The following is a 16,410-nucleotide window of genomic DNA, read 5'->3' as shown; positions in this document are numbered from 1 at the left end:
TTCATTTCAGCATTTCTTTTTTTCTTTTTTAAAATTTATTTATTTGTGGCTGTGTTGGGTCTTCGTTGTGATGCGCAGGCTTCTTCTCATTGTGGTGGCTTCTCTTGTTGCAGAGCACGGGCTCTAGGCTCACGGCCTCTAGAGCGCTCAGTAGTTGTGGTGCACGGTCTTAGTTACTCCACTGCATATGGGATCTTCCCGGACCAGGACTATGAACCCATGTCCCCTGCATTGGCAGGTGGATTCTTAACCACTGCACCACCAGGGAAGTCCCCATTTCAACATTTCTGATTGCTTATGTATGTGTATATGACTGCCTATGTGTGTGGGGTTTTTTTTTGTTTTTTGTTTTTTTTGCGGTACGCGGACCTCTCACTGTTGTGGCCTCTCCCGTTGCGGAGCACAGGCTCCGGATGCGCAGGCTCAGCGGCCATGGCTCACGGGCCCAGCCGCTCCGCGGCATGTGGGATCTTCCCGGACCGGGGCACGAACCCATGTCCCCTGCATCTGCAGGCGGACTCTCAACCACTGCGCCACCAGGGAAGGCCCTGTGTGTATGCTTTTTAAAATTCTCCTTTGAATTGGTTTTCACATCTACTAATTCCCTTATTAATTAAGAAGTGAAATAAAGCCTTTGACACATGTTTATTTATAATTGGATTAGAGTCATGCTTTTTTTTTTTTCCACACCACGCAGCTTACAGGATCTTAGCTCCCCAAGCAGGGATTGTACCCAGGCCCCCAATGAAAGTGCAAGTCCTGACCGCTGGACTGCCAGGAAATTCCCTATTTAAAAAAAAAAAAAATCACTTAACACTTCTCAAATAAAAAAGCAAGGCCTCATTTTAAAACAAAAGGAAAAAAAACAAAAAAATCCTTGACTTTTCTGTCTTCTTTCCAACTGAAACATGAACATAAGCCATCTTGCAAGCCTGAGAATGCAGGTGCATATGCTAAGAACCTTGGACTAGAAACATATATAGCCTGTGTTCTGGAGAGCATTGTTGACTGACCATATCAGCTCTTGACTGTCCTCCTTCCAGAGCTTCCTATTGTGAAAGACAAACACTCCCCATCCCTACCCCTGCCCCCCCCACCCCCAGACTGTTTAAACTAATACACTAGGGTTTTCTATTATATCAATACTACACAATGCATTCCTAAATGATACTATCAGGAAGCCAGGTATTTCGGAGACAGGCCTGGGACCTGGGACTCTTTGCTGCAGTGCTGCAGTGCTTGCACCTGGACAAACCTCTCCTCCAGCAACAAAATACGGAAGAAACTATAAGGGAGGGACTTCCCTGGTGGTGCAGTGGTTAAGAATCCACCTGCCAATGCAGGGGACATGGGCTCGAGCCCTGGTCTGGGAAGATCCCACATGCCGTGGAGCAACTAGAGCCCGTGCTCCACGACAAGAGAAGCCACCGCAATGAGAAGCCCACGCACCGCAACAAAGAGTAGCCCCCGCTCGCCACAACTAGAGAAAGTATGCACACAGCAACTTAGACCCAATGCAGCCAAATAAATAAATAATAAATTTTTTTAAATAAAACAAGCTCTCTAAAAAAATGTGCTCATTAAAAAAAAGAAACTATAAGGGACTAAAAAATAACTGCATGTATGCACAGTTGGGGCAAATTCTGGACAAAAGATACAAAAAGACCCCAAAAAATCCCAACTGCCACTTCTGAAGAGCTGGGAGCAGAAACAGCGTGTCCGGGAGCCAAAGCAGGGCACTGCACATGCCCCCTGCCCTCAGCACCACCTAAGGGGTGGGCAAAAAACCTCAGCCACCCCTCCAGCCAGACCCCTGGACACACACCTACCCTCACCCCATATAAGAAACAAGCTCATCTCCCACTCGGGGAGTGAGCAAACAAGGGAAACTGTTCATTGTTCCCGCTTCCCCCTGCTGCAGGAGCCCCAGTAAAAACTTGGCTGAATTTCTTGTGTGGCCTCTGATCAATTTCTATTGATTGGGGAAAGCCAAGAACCCTGGTTGGTATCATTTCCTTTAACACAAGGGGGGAACCCATTGTCAAGCAAAGCATGTGTGAAGGAAGGAGACAAAGGTTGAGACCCGGCTGAGAGACAATGGGGAAGTGATGTGAGACCTGTCATTCAGATGAAGCATAGAGGAAGGAGCATGTTGTCACTCACTTTCTGAGAATGATTTTGGGCGCACACAGCAGTAAGTAGCAGCTTGCGTCAAGCAACAGCGAGCAGTAGCTGGAAGCAAGATCTTAGTTCCTGGGCCGGGGGTCCTAACCACTAGACCACAGGGGCCAGCAGCTAGCACCTGGATCCCTAGTTCTTGCCTGCCTTGTCAAGAATGAATTCAGGCAAGGAGGCAGAAGGTAAAGAGAAAAGAAGTTTATTGGAAAAGCAAAGTACACACGGAAAGACAGATGTACAGGCGAACTCGGAGAGAGATGTGCCCTTTGGGGAAGTTTAAATCCTTTATAAAGGGGCAGTTTTACAGGGTCTTTTGTCTTCCTTCTCACCAATCATCATGTGTTGTCCCCCCTGGCTAAATTGTCTCAGAAAATGCAAACGGAAGTCTAGTTGTAAGTATCCGGCGTGAAGCCCACTTTTTTCTGCCTCATGAAAAGTAAGCAGGAGGCCAGTTGTAAATATCTAACCTGGGGCCCATCTATCTCCTGCCTCAAGAATACTTCTGTCAAAGAGAATGAAAGCGTTTGCCCTGGGCTCCCTGAATGCGAAGTGACTTCTTACCACACCTGATGCTTTGTCATAACATCATCTATTTTCTCAGGAAATCATGGGTTTTATTTTTCCACGCTTGGGGCTGGCTTGGACCTTAGCCAGACATTTTCTTTCATCTGGTTCTTTCTGGGCATCTTCAAGATGGGCACTTGGGGCAGAGCGGGTATTTGTTGACTGTCTTTCCAGCATCTCCTCTCTGTAAAAGGTCCATCCTGGTTTGGAAGTGTTCATCTCCTCCCCACACTCGACCCATGTGGTCAGTCGAACCGTCACAACCCCCCCATTCAGAGTTGGAGCCTGTGACCCAGGTCTAAGGCAATCAGCACATGGTGCCCTGCTGGTAACAGCGATTAATTGATTCAAGGGTAGATCGATCAGAGTGAATCCCAGCACACTTTTGAAGGAGCTTCTAGAAAAGAGGCTCTCTCTTTCCCACTGGGACTTGAGTCTCAGAGGATTCACGCTAGAGCTGCCGGAAGCGATCTTGCCACCATGTGGGGTTTTTTGTTTGTTTGTTTTTTGTTTGTTTACTTATTTTTTTATTTGGCTGCATCGGGTCTTAGTTCCCTGGTCATGGATCGAACCCAGGCCCCCTGCGTTGGGAGCACAGCGTCTTAACCACTGGACCACCAGGGAAGTCTCACCCCACTGTGGTTTGGGAATAAAGTCAATATGGAGAGCAGATTTGAGAGATAGAGAATGTTTGACCCCTGATTCCAGCCACATCTGAGGTCAGCCTTAACCCTCAACTTTTCTGGATAAAAGTCAACACATTCCCATTTTTGCTCAGGCCGGTTTGAACTGGAATGTCATTTTCAAATTAGTTCTGATGGACACATAGGGTTAGGGCTAGTGCAGCCCTTACAGGGGTTTGTTAAGACCTATTCTACCCAATGTTTCCTAACATTTCCCCCCCACTGTGATATACCCAATGGATTTTATGCCCTTGCAGAGCACAATCTCATAAACAAATCTACATTTTGATGACATTTCCAAATGACTGCAAGGATGTAAATCATTATAATAATTTGTGATTTTCGCAACTAATTACAATACCCACATAAGGTAGGTGGCCATGGACTATGGTAGATTAAATGGGTTGTTGTTTGATTCCTTTCTTTCCCCCTCAAGAAGGCATTTTGGTGCTCTTAGAACAAGGCCCAGTCCAAAGAGAAACATAGGACTAACCTTCAATCTGTCTCATCTGCTTAAGTAAATAAAACTTTAAACTCTAATACTTCCATATTAGCAATAAATGACCAGACACATGCCATACAGGAAACTGAATTCAGGGAATTCCCTGGTGGTCCAGTGGTTAGGACTCCCCGCGTTCTCTGCAGGGGGCACGGGTTCAATCCCTGGTCGGGGAACTAAGATCCCACAACTCGTGTGGTGTGGCCAAAAAAAGTAAATAAATAAGAAATAGAAAATGATTTCAACATACCAGTGGATCGAGACACACATGGACGAGAACTGACCAGTGAACCGGGCTCAGTTTATGCCCAAGCTACATGAACTATCTTCAAAACTAATACATTTTTCATCTGTTAGCTCTGGTCTAAATTGAAAACATTTATTCTTTTCTGAAAAGAGAGCTTGTATTTGTCACCTTTCTCTCTTGAAGGATGGATAGCCTTTGAGAATTATTTTCTCAAGGGCAAGATGGTAACTTTTGCTTGGATCTTTGATGTTTAAACTGGTTTAGAAAAAACCATATTTTTAAATTAATACAGTATTTGTCTTTTCTCTGTGTTCTCTATTTGTCTGTCAAACCCTGAGCCAACCAATCTCCCTAGGCTGCCTGGGGAGGTATAGGAAAAGGAACATACAGGGCAGAGAAACACAGGAGAAAGAACTATAAGAGGTGGAGACAGCTCCTTCACAAGGTAAAGAGGATGAGAAAGGCCACCATCAGGCAAAAGGTCCCCATCGCCTCTGAGAGGGCAAAGGCCAGAATGGTGTAGAAGAGCTGTTGCTTCTGAGAAGAGTTCCTGGCATAACCAATGATGAGGCTCCCAAACACAGTCCTGATTCCAGCCCCAGAGCCAGCCACCTACTGTGACAGCCTCAGGTCCAACGAACTTGGCTGCTGTGTTGATGTCCCTTGAAATGGCACCGCAATGTATATGGATAACTGAATCGGGGATTTCCCTGGCGGTCCAGTGGTTAAGACTCTGTGCTTCCACTGTAGGGGCCACGGGTTCAATCCCTGGTCAGGGAATTTAGATCCCACGTGCCATGCTGTGCAGCCAAAAATCAAAATAAATAAAAGAGTAAATGGGGATTCTTGTACCATCTTTGCCAAAAAAAAAAAACAATAACAGAATCACTTTGCCATACACCTGAAACTAACACAACATTGTTAATCAACTATGCTCCAACATAAAATAAAAAGCTAAAAAAGAAAGCTGGGGGGCACTGTTTTGGAAGCTGCTGCTAAGAGTAAGCAACGTCAGGGGACATGGGGCTGCCAAGCTGCTGAGGCTCTCATCTGTCAGCGTCTCTGTTCATTTCAGCACCACTGCAGACAGCGACGGGCTCAGTAGCTTAGAGGTTCTCCTGACCTAGAAGGAGGTGGAGGCAAACGTGCAAATGTACATTTTCAGGGGATGAAGAGCTGTGGCAGGAGAGCTGCTCCCAGTGCAGAGAGACAGAGAGCTAGAGGAAAAAAAAATTTTTTTTAATGAAAAAATTTTAAGAATCCAGGATTGGATTCCAGTTTCAGGGATAGCTGGATTCTAGAGATAAAATAACATACTCAAGAATCTACCTCTCTCAGGGGCTTCCCTGGTGGCGCAGTGGTTAAGAATCCGCCAGCCAATGCAGGGGACACGGGTTCGAGCCCTGGCCCAAGAAGATCCCACATGCCTCAGAGTAGCTACTGAGCCTGCGCTTTAGAGCCCGCGAGCCACAACTACTGAGCCCACGTGCCACAACTACTGAAGCCTGCGCGCCTAGAGCCCATGCTCCGCAACAAGAGAATCCACCACAATGAGAAGCCCAGGCACCGCAACGAAGAGTAGCCCCCGCTCACCGCAACTAGAGAAAAGCCTGCATGCAGCAACGAACACCCAACACAGCCATAAATAAATAAATAAATATATTAAAAAAAAAAAAAAGAATCTATATCTCTCAAAGGATTGGGAGCCTGGGATTAGCAGATGCAAACTAGCATATACAGGATGGATAAACAACAAGGTCCTACTCTATAGCACAGGGAACAATACTCAATATCCTGTGATAAACCAGAATGGAAAATAATATGAAAAATAATATATGTATGTATAACTGAGTCACTTTGCTGTACAGCAGAAATGAACATGACATTGTAAATCAACTATACTTCAATACAATTTTTTTTTAAATCTACTTCTCTCAGAATATTATAAAGCAAAAGTGAAAAGTGCTTATGCTTGATAATTCTGGGTACACATAGGGGAGTTACTTTGTACTATTCTTGTAGCTTTTCTGTAAGTTTGAAATTATTTCAGATTTAAAAGTTTTTTAGGGGACTTCCCTGGCAGTCCAGTGATTAGGACTCTGCACTTCCAATTCAGGGGGCACAGGTTCGAACCCTGGTCGGGAAACTATGACCCCACATGCTGGGCAGCGGGGCCAAAAATTTAAAAAAAAAAAAAGTCTTTAAAAAAGAAACTATCTCGGGGCTTCCCTGGTGGCGCAGTGGCTGAGAGTCTGCCTGCCGATGCGGGGGACACAGGTTCGTGCCCCGGTCCGGGAAGATCCCACATGCCGCGGAGCGGCTGGGCCCGTGAGCCATGGCCGCTGAGCCTGCGCGTCCGGCAACAAAAAAAAAAAAAAAAAAGAAACTATCTCTTTTCATGTTTTGTCTTCTTCCCTAAGCTTTTGTCATACTCTCCAAATACTTCCCAAATTTACTACTAGTTTAGCAATCCCAGAAGAAAGACTATCTTTTCCAGTGGTTCTAGCAAACAACTCAGGTTGGTATCTGCCATAGATCAAATGTTTGTGTCCCCCCCAAAACTGTACGTTGAAATCCTAACTCCCAATATGATAGTATTAAGAGGTGGGGCCCTTGGAAGCTGATTAGGTCATGAACGTGGTGCCTTCATGATGGGATTAGTGCCCTTATAAAAGAGACCCCGACAAGGGCCTGCTTCACCTACAGCCTACTCACATGACTGACCTTCCTCGGTACTTGCCCCAGGTCCCAGATAGTGACAGCTTATCAAAGGGGCAGTGAAGGGCGTACCCCTCCACTGGTTTCCCTGGTAGCAAATGAGCCCACCTGACGTCAATTCCCCTATAATTTGTCATCTCCCCTTCCCCTTGAGAGTGAAGACTGCCACCAAGTCCTGCCTGCCGTGTGCTGCACGTGGTGGGGCATCGCTCCAGGAACTTGCTTCAGACATGTAAGCTCCCCCATCCATTAAACCACTGATGCCTCAGATAAAATAAAACAAAAGAGGCTCCGGAGAGCTCCCTTCCCTTCTGCCAGGTGAGGACGCAGAGAGCAGACGACAGGAAGTGGCCACTCACTAGTGATTCTGCTGGCACCTTGATCTTGGATGTCCCAGCCTCCAGAACTGTGAGAAATAATCACAGAAATAACCTGTTGTTTATAAGCCACCCAGTCCATGGTATTTTGTTAGAGCAACCCAAATGGAGTCATCAGTCCCTTGAGTCCTGTGCCCACCTGACCCAGTCACAGTGGCCACAGGGATGAAACGATCTGATCTGCCAGATGTCCATTCCTAGAGCCAGATCCTCCCAAACCTCAGAGATGGTCAAACCTCGGGGATGGATCAGTCAGCAAAGGAAATCCAGGTGCCAATGCCAAAAGGAGGGCACGTAGATGCTGGGAAGACCCAAACAGCATAGAACTACCCCATCATCCAAGCTCTTGATCCCAGAAGCCCTGCTCAAAGGAAGAAGGATGGGGGGACTGAGATGATAGGGAAGGAGCAGACATGACAGAGGTTAATGAAAAGCAACCTGTTCTGCTTCTCCAAAAATTTGATGTTTCATAAGGTCATTGGCCCTTCCTGCCCTTCCTGCAACACAGGACTAACAAGGGACACAAGTTCTGCCAAAAGAGGCCCATAAATATTCAATATAGAGGAGGATTAATTTACAAAGATGATACAATTTGATCATGATGGGGCAGGAACTTGGTCAGGTTTACAGTGAAACCCGTCTTTGTCTAGCCCTCGTATAAGGGGCGCAAAGACCCCTGACATTCTTTTTTTTTTTTTAATATTTATTTATTTGGTTGCACCGGGTCTTATTTGCAGCAGGCAGGCTCCTTAGTTGCAGCATGCATGTAGGATCTAGTTCCCTGACCAGGGATCGAACCTGGGCCCCCTGCATTGGGAACTTGGAGTCTTAACCATTGTACCACCAGGGAAGTCCCAGCCCCCTGACATTCTGAGAGCTATATTACAATACATTTAAGTGTACCTCTCTTTTATTACAAAAATATTACAAAACATTCATAGTGTGTACAGTAAAAAAACCAAATTTTCCCCATCTCCAGAGTGCTATTAACAATTTGGTACATATAATGATATTAATAGGAATATTAACTAAGACATATATAGCATTTACTCTATGTTGTATACTGCTCTAAGCACTTTACATAGATTAACTCATTTTTTTTTCTTTTTAATTTTATTTGTTTATTTATTTATTTAGTTTTGGCTGCGTTCGGTCTTCAGTGCTGCGCGCGGGCTTTCCCTAGTTGCGGCGCGCGGGCTTCTCACTGCGGTGGCTTCTCTTGTTGCGGAGCACGGGCTCTAGGCACGCAGGCTCAGTAGCTGTGGCTCGTGGGCTCTAGAGCGCAGGCTCAGTAGTTGTGGCGCACGGGCTTAGTTGCTCCGTGGCACGCGGGATCTTCCCGGACCAGGGCTCGAACCCGTGTCCCCTGCATTGGCAGGCGACTCTCAACCACTGCGCCACGAGGGAAGTCCGATTAACTCATTTTTGTTACTCAGTTCAAGCTCGTACTGCTCACTGCACAACAGGCCAATAAATTGAGAGATGAATTGTTGGGGCAGAGAATAGCGACTTTATTTGGAAAGCCAGCAGACCGAGAAGATGGTGGACTAAAGTCCCAAGGAACCATCTTCCCTGAGTTAGAATTCATGCTTCTTTTATACTAAAAGCGGAGGGAGTAAAGTCCTGGTTCCGGTCAGACTTGGGAGGGGATGTGTTAATTTCTTTCTTCCTGCAGCCATTCATAGGTGAGCCTGGTCAGGAGGTTTCCTGTGAGCTAAACCAATGTGTTTTATTTTATTTTATTTTTTTCTTATTAGTTAACCATTTTATACATATTAACAGATATATGTCAATCCCAATCTCCCAGTTCATACCACCACCACAACCACCACCACCCCGCGCTCCCCCCCCCCGCACCCCACCAATTTCCCCCCTTGGCGTCCATACCTTTGTTCTCTACATCTTAAACCAATGTATTTTAGCTTAATGCTCGTTGCATAGGAGGCAGGGTTCCCAGAGATGGGCCATTATGCATAATTTAAATTTATAGGCAAAATCCCTTTAGTGATTAACTTGTAATAAAATGCAGAAGTTCTTCCCTATTACAATTTTGCCTTCATATTAGAATAACATGGGTAATATCATTTCCATTTGACACGTGAGGAAATTGAAACTTAAAGAGGAAAGTAGCTTGCCTAAAGATCTTGCAGCCAATAAGTGAAAGAATTAACTTTAAACCCAGGCAGCCTAACTCCACAGCACATATTCTTATCTTCCAGATTTCTAAAATGCATATACATGTTTTTTACTGAGTTGCAGTTCACATAAAGTAACCATTTAAAGTGTACAATTCAGGGATTCCATGGCGGTCCAGTGGTGAAGACTCCACACTTCCACTGCAAGGGGCACAGGTTCAATACCTGGTCAGGGAACTAAGATCCCCCATACCACACAGCGTGGCCAAAAAAAAAGTACAATTCAGTGGCATAATACATTGTTGTTCAAACACCACTTCTATCTAGTTCCAACATTTTTTCACCCCCAAAACAAACCCTGTACCCATTAAGCAGTCATTGCCTATTCTCCCCTATCTCCAGTCTTTGGAAAATACTAATCCACTTTCTGTCTCTATGATTTATATATTCTGAATGTTTCATATAAATGGAATAATACATTACCTCTTATGTCTGGCTTCTTTCACTTAGAATGTTTTTGAGGTTCATGGACTCTGTAACATGAATCAGAACTTCATTCCTTTTTATGATGGAATAATAATACTTCACTGTGTGTTGATACCACAATTTGTTTATCTGTTCATGTGTTGATGAACACTTGAATTGTTTCTACCTGTATTATTCAGGGTTCTTCAGAGAAACAGAGCCAATAGGGTGTATATATATATATATACAGAGAGAGATTAATTTTAAGGAATTGGCTTATGCAACCATGAAGACTGGTAAGTCGGCACGGTAGACTGGCAGGCTGGAGACCCAGGGAAGAGCCAATGTTGAGGTCAAGTCCAAAAGTCATCTGCAGGCAGAATTCCTTCTTGCTTGGGGGAGGTCAGTCTTCGTTCTAGTAAAGCTTTCAGCTTACAGGAAGAGGCCCACCCACATTATAGAGGGCACTCTGCTTTACTCAAAGTCCACCAATTTAAATGTTAATCTCAGTGTAAACTAGCTAGCTAGTGGGAAGCAGCCGCACAGCACAGGGAGATCAGCTCAGTGCTCTGTGACCACCTGGAGGGGTGGGAGGGAGACGCAAGAGGAAGGAGATATGGGGATATATGTATATGTATAGCTGATTCACTTTGTTATAAAGCAAAAAACTAACACCCCATTGTAAAGCAATTATACTCCAATAAAGATGTTAAAAAAATGTTAACCTCTTCCAATAGACACCTTCAGAAAAACATCCAGCATAATGTTTGACCACATATATCTGGGCACCGTGGCCCAGCCGTGATGACACATAAAATAAACAATCACACCACCTTTGCTATGGTGACTAGTGCTGCTCTGAGCATTTGTGTACAAGTATTTGCTTGAGTCCTATCTTCAATTCTTTTGGGTATATACCTGGGAGTGGAATTGCTGGGTCCTATGGCAATTCTATGTTTAACTTTTTGAGGAGCTGCCAAACTGTTTTCCACAGCGGCTGAGCCATTTTACGTTTCCACCTAGCGATGCACAACAGTGTATACACTATTTTTTTAGCTTCCAAAAATGGGATTATTCAACACAAACTCCAGTGCATTTTTTGTGTTTTGGTGGGGGCCTGATCCAAAGGTAGTGTTGTACAAGTGAATGCTACTATTCTTTTTAATAACTACACAGAATTTTATTGAATGGAGACACCATAATTTATCTCATTCCCCACCAATAAAGATTTAAGTTGCTTTCAACTTTATTTAACTTTTTATAATGGAAAATATATACAAACACAGGGAGAATAGGACAATGAATATCCCTGTTCCCATAATCCAGCCACAACAATCAAAAACTCATAACCTCTGTTTTTCTATTTCTCTTCCCCTCTCTTGTTGGACTCCTTTTTTTTTTTTTGCGGTACGCGGGCTTCTCACCGTTGTGCCCTCTCCCAGTGCAGAGCACAGGCTCCGGACACGCAGGCTCAGCGGCCATGGCTCACTGGCCTAGCCACTCCGCAGCATGTGGGATCTTCCCGGACCGGGACACGAACCCATGTCCCTTGCATTGGCAGGCAGACTCTCAATCACTGCGCCACCAGGGAAGCCCCTGTTGGACTCCTTTGAATCACATCCCAAATACCATGTAATTTCATCTACACATATTTCAGTATTTATTTCCAAAAGATAAGGACTCTTTCTTTAAGCATAACAAAAATACCCCGTTATCACACCTACGATAATTAGCAAGAATCCCTTACTATCTATCCTTAATTAGCCAGTCCTTGTTCAGATTTCCCCTAATGTCTCATACTTTTTAACAGTTAGAGTTGAGAGTACAAACAATTGGTTAATATATCTAGTTTTTTTTTTTGGCCATGCTGCACGGCATGCTGGGTCTTAGTTCCCTGACCAGGGATCGAACCCGGGGCCACAGCAGTGAAAGCACAGAATTCTAACCACTGGACCACTAGGGAACACCCTATATCTCTTAAATCTCTTTGAATCTATAGTTCCCCCCTCTCTTTTTAATTTTTCTTACACTTTATACCTAGGGGGGAAAAATACATTGTTTGCAATTTTTAAGACTCATTTTGAAATGGTGAGGAACTTCCTTGTCAGCTTGTGTCAGGTCAGGGTAACTTCTCTCCTGATCACCCTCTGAAGCAATCCCCAGCTCTCTCCTTAACGTTCAGGCCCCTAGCTTTCTCCTGGGCTGTAGCAGGAAACAAAACGAAAAATGTGATAAATCATTTACACCATAAATTCAGTCAGTAGTTCCTCCTCCCTTCCAGAGAGGAAATTTTGAAATAGTTTGGTAGAGAAAGGAACTCTGAGACTCAAACAGTGACGTTGAAGAGGTCACTGTAGGGACTTCCTGGTGGTCCAGTGGTTAGGACTCCGTGCTTCCACTGCCGAAGGCCTGGGTTCAATCCCTGGTTGGGGAACTAAGATCCCACAGGCTGCTCAGTGTAAGTAAGTAAGTAAGTAAGTAAGTAAATAAATAAATAAAGGACTCTGTCAAAAAAAAAAAAGAAAAAGAGAAGGTCACTGTAATGCATGGAGTGGTTACCCCTCAAAAAAAAAGATATGTCCACATCCTAACCCCCCAAAACTGTGAATATGACCTTATTTGGAAAAAGAGTCTTTGCAGTATTTAAGTTAGTGATCCTGAGACCATTCTGGATTATCTGGGCCCTAAATCCAATGACAAGTGTCCATAGAAGAGGTACACAGAGGAGAAGGCTATGTGACCATGGAAACAGAGATTGGAGTGATGTAGCCACAAGCCGAGGACCGCCAACAGTCCCCAGAAGCTGGAAGAGGCAAGGAACAAACTCTTCCCTAGAGCTTCTGGAGAGAGCACAGCGCTACTGACACCTTCATTTCAGAGTTCTAGTTTCCAGAACTGTGAGAGAATACAGTTCTGTTGCTTTAAGCCACCAAGCTTGTGCTAATTTGTTCTAGCAGCCTCGGGAAGATAACACAGTCACATACCAGGTCTCTGATCGGGAAAGGCGTTTTGGAGAAGCAGAGGCCCTGGATTTCTACCTATGACATAATAAGAAATATACATGTTGGTCTCTGCCCCTGGTTCCCGACACAGAACTCCTAAATCCCTTGGAATTTCCGGGGTGATAGGATTGTCTCGTGTTCTAATGAGGTGACTTTTTTTTTTTGCCATGCCTCGAAGCATGTGGTGGGATCTAGTTCCCCGACCAGGGATCGAACCCAAGCCCCCAGCAGTGGAAGCTCAGAGTCCTGACCACTGGACCGTCAGGGAAGTCCCATCCAATGAGGTGACTCTTAATGGACTGTTGGATGGGGGCTGGTTACCAGGAAGACCGAGCCATGATTAGAGGCTTGGAATTTTAGCCCTAGCCCCCGTTCTCCAGAGAAAGGAGAGGGGCTGGAAATGGAGTTAATGAGCGACCGTGCTTACATGACGAAGCCTCCACAAAAAGCCCAGTTCTATGAGGTTTGGGGAGCTTCTGGGTTGGTGAACACATTCATGAACCAGGAGGTCCCCAGCCCCATGGGGACAAAAGCTCCTGCACTCAAAACCCTTCCAAACCTCACCCTACATACCTTTCACCTGGCTGTTCTGTCTCTTTATCACATCCTTCATTATATAATAAACTGGTAAACATAACTGTTTCCCTGAGTTCTGTGAGCTGTTCTAGCATATGCTCGAATCTGAGGAGGGGTGTCATGGGAACCTCGAATTGCAGCCATGTCGGACATAAGTTGTAGGTATCTAGGAGACCCACAACTTGCAATTAGCATCCAAAGTCGGGGGCAGTCTCATGGGACCGAACCTTTAACCTGTGAGGTCTGGGCTAACTCTGGTTAGTGTCAGAATTGAATCAAACTGTAGGACACCCAGTTGGTGTCACAGAGAATCATGTGGCGTGGGGGAAAAAAAAAATCCCACACACCTGACATTGGAAGTGTTATGATTGTGGCCGAGGTGCAGGAGTGAAAGAGACACACCGGGAGGAGTGTGCGTTCCTAACACACCGTCACACAGACACTCCCCCCGCTTGCCACCTGCCGGGCGGTCCCGCAGGGAATGTCCACTGCCTGCCCCTGTCACGTACGGTGTCATGTTATCTCACAAAGCATCGGGGGAGGTGGCCCGGCGGGGTCCAAGAGCTCCAAGCTCATACCAGATCAGCCTGGCAGGTGTGGTCGCAGGTCCTTTCAACCTGCCCTTCCTGTGTCTCCTCAGAGCCAGGAGAATAAGTAAACTACAGAGGTCTGTTGGGAGTCATTCGTCCACTAGTTCATACGTTTACTCAAGACATACTTCTTGTGCATCCCTTTGGTGCCAGGCTACCATCTGGGCTTGCAGAGCTGAATCAGACCCAGCACTAGGCTTCGTGGAGACAAGGGGCTGGGGGAAGACACACAGGTAAACTGTTACAGTCCTGCGTGGTCAGCGTGTGAGTGGCAGATAGGGGCAGAGAAAAGGTTTAACCCAGACTAGAGAGGGAGAAGCACAGGAGGCTTGGGGGCTGGAGGAAGAGGTATCCCCTGGGCTCCCTGTATGGTAGCCACAAACCACATGTAGCTTTTATAATTTAAACTAATTAAAATTAAATAATATTGAAAATTCAGTGCCCATTAGCCCCAATTTCAAGTGCTCAAGAGCTACACGTATATTACAGAACATTTCCATCATTATATTTAGAAAATTCTAGTGGAAGTTGCTGAAGCCGACAAAAGGGGAGGTATCTAGCACTAGGAAGGAAGGGAAATGTGTCCCCAGCGGCCCCTATAAGACAGCCTTCGGACACTAAACACTGCTACGTCTCCTGTTGGACATTGAGGCCAGTTCCTATGGTGTCTTGAATTCCCTGCTAAGGAAAACAGGGAAGCATGGGAGCATTCAGCTGGGTTGGTGGGTGGCAGGTGACATCATCAGGTTTGAGTTCTAGGAGATGGGTTGGAGGAGGAACACGACAGGAGGCAGGAGGACCAATCAGGAGGTGGTTGTTTCCTCTAGAAACTTGGACCAGCCGAAGTGGTAGCAGTGTGGGGACTTTCCCAGTGGCCCAGTGGGTAAGCCTCTGGGCTCCCAATGCAGCGGGCCCGGGGTTCGATCCCTGGTCGGGGAACGAGATCCCGCATGCATGCCGCAACTAAGAGTCCACATGCTGCAACAGCCTAAATAAATAAATAAATATTTGAAAAAGTGGTAGTAGTGTGTGTGGAGAGAGATTTAGGGCGTACGATCTGTAGATGGGGATGTGGCCAGCAAGGAAGAGGGAACCAAGCTACGGCTTCAGCTACTTGATGGGTGGTGCTAACAGTTCCCTTTGTCTGATGTGAGCTTTATTTTCAAAGTGTTGGTTCTCAAGGGCTTCAGTTATCTGGGACACCACACTCCTTGATAACATTGCCCCTATGGCTCACCATGGAACACACTAGGAAGAGAAGTCATGGGCTCTGACCCTGCAGAATTCCCAGGTGACAGCAGTGGGCAGTACTGGGGCTCCAGGGTAGGCAGAAGAAGCGGAGGGGGACACATATTAAAAGCCTGTTGCTTTTCCATCTCCTGCCTCCGATCCTCTACAACGTCACTCACTCAAAAATGGTTCCTCCAGGGCGTCCCTGGTGGCGCAGTGGTTAAGAGTCCGCCTGCTAATGCAGGGGACACGGGTTTGAGCCCTGGTCCGGGAAGATCCCACATGCCAAGGAGCAACTAAGCCCGTGTGCCACAACTACTGAGCCTGCGTGACACAACTACTGAAGCTCACGTGCCTAGAGCCTGTGCTCTGCAACGAGAGAAGCCACCGCAATGAGAAGCCCGCACACCACAAGGAAGAGTAGCCCCTGCTCGCCGCAACTAGAGAAAAGCCCGCACGCAACAACAAAGAGCCAACACAGCCAAAAATAAATAAATTAAATAAGTTAAAAAAAAAAAAGTTTCCTCCATGAGAACCTGCTGTATAAAAAGAAGAAGAAAAAAAAGGTTCCCCCTGCCACTGAATTCAAGGTCCTCTGCAAAACAGCCCCACTCAACGTGACCTGTTTTATTCCTTATGATTCTGCAACATAGACTCCAAATTCCAGACTCCTCGAATGTTCCTCAGATGCCCCCTCCACCTTACTTTTTCCATGCTGCTCATTTTCCGGAATGTCTGTTCCTTCTATTTCTGCCCCTAGAAATTTTAACAACTCTCCCTCATCCCCCCCACTCACAAAACTCCAATAAACCAGCTGTATTTTTTTCGAACACATATTAAAATAAAGTCATAGCTATAAAGTCAAAGTCCATATGGATATTACTCTCCATCATCTAAAATCATCTCACGTATCATCTATGGCGTGTCTACCACATTGTGGAAAATATTGCCTTAAACCGCTTATTCAATTTGCTTTTCCTTTTTTGTTATTTATGCACTTGTCTTATTTCTCCTAGTAAACACTCAGCCCCAGACAGCAGATAACATCTTCCTCATTTTGGGGATCCTGAAGCATCTAGATAACGTACCTCAGAGGTTCATTGAGTAAGCATTTTTTTTAATCAATAAAGCCTCTATTTTAAATTA

General features: G+C 45.5%; 1 long non-coding RNA gene across 1 annotated transcript in view; it reads right to left on the bottom strand.

The window, feature by feature from the left end:
• Window positions 1-8,684: 8,684 nt before the first annotated feature.
• Window positions 8,685-16,410, bottom strand: part of LOC113629929 (uncharacterized) — a 46,916-nt gene continuing 39,190 nt past the window's right edge. The window contains exon 3 of the long non-coding RNA XR_003436759.1: window positions 8,685-8,980. This is a non-coding gene — a long non-coding RNA (uncharacterized LOC113629929). The remainder of the gene's footprint in view (window positions 8,981-16,410) is intronic.

This window comes from Aethalodelphis obliquidens, unplaced genomic scaffold (genome assembly GCF_003676395.1).
Source record: "Aethalodelphis obliquidens isolate GAN/ISIS:26980383/991018 unplaced genomic scaffold, ASM367639v1 scaffold28, whole genome shotgun sequence".
Taxonomy (NCBI): domain Eukaryota; kingdom Metazoa; phylum Chordata; class Mammalia; order Artiodactyla; family Delphinidae; genus Aethalodelphis; species Aethalodelphis obliquidens.
Note: the sequence above shows the minus strand (reverse complement) of the source record. Positions and strands in the feature narration are given on the sequence as shown.